This window comes from Arachis ipaensis, chromosome B1 (assembly GCF_059453495.1).
Source record: "Arachis ipaensis isolate K30076 ecotype BB chromosome B1, ASM5945349v1, whole genome shotgun sequence".
Taxonomy (NCBI): domain Eukaryota; kingdom Viridiplantae; phylum Streptophyta; class Magnoliopsida; order Fabales; family Fabaceae; genus Arachis; species Arachis ipaensis.
This window is the reverse complement of record NC_142436.1, coordinates 149,441,360-149,449,595: the sequence shown is the minus strand read 5'-3', so window position 1 is coordinate 149,449,595 and position 8,236 is coordinate 149,441,360.

Genomic DNA, 8,236 nt, shown 5'->3' with positions numbered 1-8,236 from the left:
AAACCAAATTTTCACTTCTAAACCTCGATTTTCTTCCTTTTAAGACTCAAAGTGTAGTACTAAGTCCAGTGGATAAGCGAAGCTAGAAAAATAGGATAACCTGAGGGTGAAGTAAGAGGTAATTGATGGCGTATATGAAGAAGATAAGAATATTAAAGGAGTTTAATGCCAAGGCTTGATAAATGATGATATATTGATTATAAATATGAAATGACTTATGAATGATATCTGAGATACGAGTTTCCCTGGGTAACAGAACCGTGGCTCACCACCACGTGTTCCAGGTTGAATCTCGACACTCTGTTGACCCTACGTCGTAAAGGTGATCGGGCACGTATAAATTTCCGGGTATGGATAGCCCCATTGAGCGATTACTTGATGTTTGAATGTGAAATCTATGCATAGGCTCTTGGGGATGCGTGAAGGGGGACAGTCTAAGGTTTTCGGACTTGTCGGGTTAGCTGGATAACCGACAGATGGGCCCCATCAGCCATAGGACAGGCATGAATCATGTGCATTTGTTTGTTTTGATTGCTATGCATTTCCTGAGTTTGCCTAACTGTATGTATACATCTTGCTACCTGCTATACTTGCTACTTGCACTATCTGCTTATTACTTGTGCATGAATTTGTCTGGTTGCTTGTCTTTGCTGAATTATGGATGACGGAGGAACGGAGGAAGGGTGAAATGGTTTGATGTTAGGTCAGGTTTAAGATTGAGCGAGTTTAGGTAGATTTAGTATACCTACCCTTATTTATGGCTTCTGTTTAGAAATTAAGTTTTACAATTGTATGACGGAGTTCTAGGATTGCCTCTGGCATTCCCAGGACCTTATTTATTATACGCGTGGCACCTTTACCATGCTGAGAACCTTCAGTTCTCATTCCATACTGTGTTGCTGTTTTCAGATGCAGGTCGAGAGACTCCTCGCTAGGTGTCTGGATTCCTGAAGCGGAGTAGTCCCTGGGATGTTTTGGTTTATCAATTTATGTATATATGTACTTAGTTACTTATCTTGCTCTCCAAGAAACTGGTTATTTTGTTCCTCATAGAGGTTACAGGAGAGTTAGGACTTTATTTCTGTATTTTGGGTATTTTGGGACGCTGGTATATATATATGTAAATATTCTCCGGCCAGCCTTATCTTCGCAGGTTGAGTCAGGAGCTAGTTTTACTGTATTCTTGGCTCTCTTTTCTTTCTTTTACTTATTTATATCTATAATCTTTAGGTTTCTTAGCACGCAAGTAGTTCTGTTTCTTGAGCGTTGCGCTTTTTATTTTGCAATTTTGTTTTACCCGTTTTTCAAAGGCTCCTAGTTAAATATCTTTTTTCCTATTATAATATATATATTTCTATTTCTAGAGGTCGTAATACCTTACTATCTCAGTCTTATGACTTAAGCATAAGATTACGTATAGTAGGGTGTTACAGTCCATCAATAGTAATTTGTTCATCAATGCGGGTCCCATTATTATAGGCAAATTTGGGATTTTTTATTTAAATTAAAAATATATAATATTTACCGATTTAAATAAACGTGTAAGTATTTACCAAAATATATTTTGAGTCACATCTCAAATGCAATGGAAAAAATCACAATACGAACGTATCTCGGATGCACTGCCCCCGTGCTGTGATACGGCACCTACCAGTCATATCTCGGATGCACCCGAGATATGAACAGGACAAGATCTCGGATACAGTGCATCCTAGATATGGCTTTAATTTGCCTTAATCCACTGCATCCGAGATATGCACATTTATACTGATTTGGGGCAGTGCATTCGAAATACGTTCGGGTGTACAGGACAATTTTTATTTATAAACGTTACAATATTTTTGTAAATTTAAATTTACGTGTATTATTATTAAAAAATTATTATTAAAGCCATATTTCGAGTGCATCCGAGATATGATTGGGCAGATTTGCACGTGCTGTATCACAACACTGGTGCAGTACATCTGAAATACGTTCGTATTGTGGTTTTTCTCACTGAATCGACTCAAAATATATTTTTGTAAATATTTACACATTTATTTAAATCAGTAAATATTATATATTTTTAATTTAAATAAAAAAAATTTCTCACAAAATTTAATCTTATTTTAACATTTCAGATCTATACATATAAAAATTTTTGGCCATCTATATAGTAGCATTGGCCTTTCTTTTCTTTTTTTTTTTTTAATATCGCATCACTCTTAGATGTTTAATTGTATTTTTTACTTTGGCCTTGTATATACCGTAGGCCGGATACATTATTGATCCTTACCAATACAAGGATAAATACTAATAAATCATTTATAGATAATTTTTTTAAACTTAACTATTATTTAAAAAAAACATGACTGCAATTTTAACAGTCTATTGAATTATGTTTAGTCTAAGTTAATCCATCTGTCATCAAATTACAAAAGCAGACCAATTCATTGATGCCTCAATATATTAACGGAACCTACTCTTCATTGTTAAGCTTCAATATATGTATTTGGTAAGAAGTAGGAGTGTTTATGGGTCGGATGAAACTGGATTTGATGTAATTTAGACTCGATCTAAAATATATATCAGGTTTATTTATTAGACTTGAATTCGGCCCTAGATTCGATGAAATCTACACACTTTCAGATTATAATTATACCGGATAAAAATCGGGTGAAAATCGGGCCGTTAACATTACTTTCTTGTAAGCTAACATGTGAAAATATCCAAATTTTCAAGACTCCAACCATTATTTGACATGGTAAAATTCACTTAGAAAAATATAACAAGAACCAACACTTCCCTAAAATTAAAGCATAACCACAATCAATACTAATATTGTCTAATAATATCAAATATTTAAATCAATACAAATAACACAATATTATGCATTAGTCTAAAGTTTTATGTATTTTAAACATAAAACATTAACTTATAGTCTAATAATGACTAATAACATAAAATATTAAGGTTTACAATACTTAAATTTCACATAAAAATAGTCATCATCCATCACTAATAACACAAAATATTAATTGTATATGATGATAGGGCCACCGGGTCGAGTTCGGGTGAATCGAGCTATGACCTGGACCCGACCCGAAATAATGACCGGGTCTATTTTTGAGACTTTAATAAACCCGGTGAAATCACACCAAATTAGTCCCTAAAAGATTCGGGGCCGGCCGGATCTTCGGGTTAGGCCGGGTCATGAACACCCCTAGTAAGAAGTATATTTTTTGTCTCATTTATAATTTTTTTTAAATTTAAAAAAGTCTTAAACAGCTGGTGACAATTATTAAAAGAGAAAAGAATAAATAGGTCCCTGACTTTTTGCCCTGCGAATATTTTCGTCCCTGACCATTGAAAAATACTTTTAAGTCTCTGACCTTTACAAAACTTGGACGGATCAGTCCCTGACAGAGGCATTTGAACGAATCAGTCCCTGATGGAGGCATTTGGACGGAGGGACTGATCCGTCCAAGTTTTGTGAAGGTCAGGGACTTAAAAGTATTTTTCAATGGTTAGGGACAAAAATGTCCACAGGACAAAAGGTGAGGGACCTATTTGTCGTTTTCTCTTATTTTAAAATAAGTTTACATAACATAATTGTTGATTTATCTATTAAGAACTAATTAGAGTAATTGTTAGTTTTTTTTATTTTTTTAGTTTTTTTAAATATATTAACTAAATTTATTGCGTAAAACTATGAAATATTAGTACTTTTTAAATTATTTTTACTTATAAAAATTAAATGAAAGATATAATAGTGATTAACGAGTCAAATAAGCATGTTTTAGAAGAAGATCAGTCTCACAAAATTAATTATAAGAGGTTAAAATTAGAATTTTTTAAAGGCCTTCTGGTCGTTGACAAGAGCCGAGATAAATATTCACCTAAATTTTTAATATTTAATTTTATTCAATTTTATTTTTAATATTTTTTTATTTCTGTTAAAATTACTCTTCAACATTAATTCCATCTAAAATACTAAAACAAAATTTAAAATATATAAGAATAATTTTGATACAAATACAAACATTAAGGACAAAGTTAAAAATATTATAGATAAAATTGAATAAAATTATAAATTAAGATATTTGTATAATAAATTATAAATACTAAAAACAAAAATATATTTTATCCAAAATTTAAAAATTTATTTTCATTATCTCCAAAACTTCAATCTATAATATGTAAATTAAGGTTACTAGTTTGGAAACGTTAAAGATCCAAATATTTGATATATCTCATATAACTATATTCGAATACGATACATATTTGACCAGTAAAATACCTATGTATTTATCAAAGAGTAAGATTTTAACTATTTGAAAACAATGCATTTAAAAAGTGTTTTACGAATTAAACTTTTGATTAGTCATAAAGTTTTTGAATAAATTTTTTAACTTCTTGTCTAAATAAATTTGTTAACTGTATTTTTTTTAAAGGTATAAATCATCTTAAATTATTTGTTTTGTGTATGGGTAAAGTTCTTGTGAATTAATAGTGTATTCTTATAATATCTCTCTTTTTTTTTTTTACTAAAGATAGGTTAATTTCCTTTCTTTAAAAAAGAAACAACAGTATCTAAAAAGGAAAAAAAAAAAGTAACAATTGGAGATTTCCCAGTATGACTCAAATGAAAAAAGTAAGAAAAAAAAAAAAAAAAACACATGGCTAAAGAGATAAAGGAAGGAAACATGAAGATATATGCTTAATCCATAGCTTCAGCTCAGCGGCACCGCGACATTACCTTAACTCTCTCCTCCACTGTCGAATTCCTTCCTTCAAAAACTTCTCTGTTTCGAGCTTTCCAGAGTTCCCAGCAAACGACCACAATTCGAGCAAGCTCAGCGACTCCACCCTGGTTACTGGTGGTGACCCGTAGCAACTACGATGCGAAATCAGGAGACCCATTTTGAGCAACAGTCCCAGCCGTGAAGAGGGAGTTCCAGACCGCTACAGTAGGGCCACAACGATGGAGACAGTGAATGATTGTTTCATTTTCCAGTTTGCATCTTGGGCATAGGGACGAGGTGTAAACTTGTAGTGGATAAGATTTAATCCAGGTAACCTTTCATAAATAGCTCTCTATATAAATAGTTGTAGCTTGGTTTAAATTTTAATCTCCAAATCTGCTTCCAAATTCCCTGATTTTGCAACAAAGGGGGAAGTTGTTCTGTTGGAACATGATAGAGACCGTAAGCTATCATATACCCAATAGAGACATTATATTGCTTTCGTTTATTCCAGATCCACCGAAGCTTTTCAACACCACCAGCATTCAGCGAGTGGAGACTGGAGAGGATACGAGTTGCTGTCTCCAGAAAACTTAAGAAGACCATCCATAAAGTGGTCATCCATGAAGTGGTCAAACGAAATATATATGTAAACGGTTTCTCTGTTAACATGATACATAACAGATTACAGCAGCGTTATTCGATTCATGTAGCCAATCCCACTTAGTGAGACAAATGTTGTTGTATATTTAATATTAAATATTGCTATCGTGTTTCATAATATTTTAAAGATATTTTTACCGTTATAAAAAACAAAGTTATTTTTAACAACATTTCAAACAAAATCAGGTCAATTCTAATAGTTTATCTTATCATAGAGAATTAAGTATTTTTTTGGACGTTATTAAATCGATAAAAAAAATATTTTTTTAATATATTTTTTTAATTTTTTAGTATTTTTAGCAATTTTTTAATAATAAAAGCAAAAATATTAAAAAAATAAAAAAAATTTTTAAGAGAAATTACAATTTATAATTTTTTAAAGGTTTTTTTTTCTTAAAAAATGATGTATTTTATCTAATAAATGAACAAAAAAATATTTTTATTTTAGTTAAATATAATTGATAAATAAAAAAATACTTTTATATAAAATATTTAAATATAAAATTATTTTTATTTTTATAAAATATCTTTTAATTTTTTTTTTAAAATGGCACCTAAATAAGTTCTAAATATATTTCATAATGGAGTACAATATGAGTACTTTATTTATCTTTTTATCTTGTCCTTTTTTTAAATGTGGCAAAATATTTGTATTTAGTATATTAAAACAGTTTAGTATAGTCAATGATACTAATATTATATTTAAATTTGATTAGAATTTTTATTATTAGTTTTAACATTTGTATTGAGTGGATCATTTTATTTTATTTCAAATTCAAAAATATTGCATTTGAATGTGGAGCATGAGAGATGTCTTGGGTCCACGGACAGAAAACAATTGTTTAAAATTTAATATTAACTAACTTTTTTAATATAAATATATAAAATTGGACAACTTTAATTTTGTAAAAATTGAATTGAAGTCGATTTAAGAAACAATGCAAATAAAATAAGAAAGAAGAAAATACAAAAAAGAAAAGATTAGAACAAGAAATAATAGAGGAAAAAACAACCCATTAATTATTAATGGCTTTTGAGTTTTGGCATGTATTGATATATCTTAATGTAATCTAATCCAAATTGATGACTATCCACCTAAAAAAGCTGACAATAATAAAAAATTATTAAATATTTTAATAAATTTAATTAAATTATTTAATTAAAATAATTAATATTTTAAAATATTTATTAATTAAAATAAAAAAATTTAATATTTTATTTATTATCTTTACATAAAATATTTTACTTAAGTACCTTTGTTTCGTTTTCCATGATACTCAGGAATAAAAATATAAAAATAATAATTAATTTTAAATTTAAAAATATAAAAATAAAAATTTTACATATTTAAATTTTTTTATAAAAAATAAATTAAAAAATAAATATTAAATCAAGGGCACTATACAATTAGCGTAGTTAATTTGACTGGGCCCCACATGTTGAAAAGAATTTGAATCCGAAATTTCGAGGATGGTTCCTAATTTGTAGCCTTTGCCGAATCTTCACGCGGTTTCATGTATTTTAATTAGAAAAAAAAAAAAATCATTTTCTATGGGCTATACTATATTCTGAGAACACAACACTCGAGCAAAGATTAAATATAGAGTTTTTTTGTTAGCTTGGCTTCATTCTCAGGTTCTGGATCAATTTCCTAATGGCTGGAATGCTTCCTGGAGTTGAATGTGCTCGAAGGAGACGCGTGCATGGTAACACAATCTCAAGTAGCGCTGTTGAAGATAATTATTTAACAAGGCACTCTTTCTCTTTGTATTACCCAACCAATTTCGAATCTCTTATGTTACCTTCATCACTCCCCACAATTTCACTGGTACTTGCCTTTTCTTTACTTGGTTATATCTTTTGATGATGGAGATCGATGCATTTTGATATATTCTTTTCCTACTGAAGGAGAATAAGAGAAAGGCGTTGAAGCATGAAGATCTAGATGAGGATATGGGAAGAGCAGCCAGAGAAGCTAAACAAAAATTGGACGACAAGTTTAGGCAACAACGAAAACTAGAAGCCCCAGAGAATAAGAGAAAGAGACTCTTTTGGTGGTTCCTGATAGCTTATGCCCCCTGCAAACTCCAAAACACCTCTTCCATCTTACAACCCAATCACTAATCACCACGTACCAGACTGTACCTCATCGAGTCACACTTATATTTTTGAAACCTCTATGTACAACTGTTTTTAATTTTCTATACATAGATCTTGGTTAGCATCAACTTTTTTTTCTTTTTCATAAGATATACTAGATAAATATTCTAGTATCCATGTCTTTACTCAGTTGTGTATACAGAGTTTTATCAATTAGAAGTAACCTTTATTGAATTTTTAGTATTGAATAGTGGGATTACCAGTTTTAGATCGAGGTTGTGATGTTTGATTTTGCTGTTGACTCTTTGGTAAAATTAAATTACTAATAAAATTAATTTAAAGATTAACTCTTTATTTATGTATTTAATATTATCAAAAATTTAAATGGTAAAAATTTTATAAGAGAGCTTTATTTCTGTACCACTAGGATTAATTTTTTGTTAAGCAAAAATCATGCATGCGCCTATGATATGCATGTTTAAGTGGAATAGTGGAAGATGGAATCAAAACCCCAAAAGTTTCCTTTATCTCCTTTTTCTGATTAAAACTTCACTTTGTCTCTATTATTATCATAGTTATTACCTCAGGACTGCACATTAGAAAATCCAAAACGAAAATGCATTTTTTTTAATTTTAAAAGGGTTCTATGAATTGAACTTTTGATTAGTCATAAATTTTTTGAATAATTTTTTTTAAATGTATAAATCATCTTTAAATTATTTGTTTTGCGTATTGTTAAAGTTCTTGTA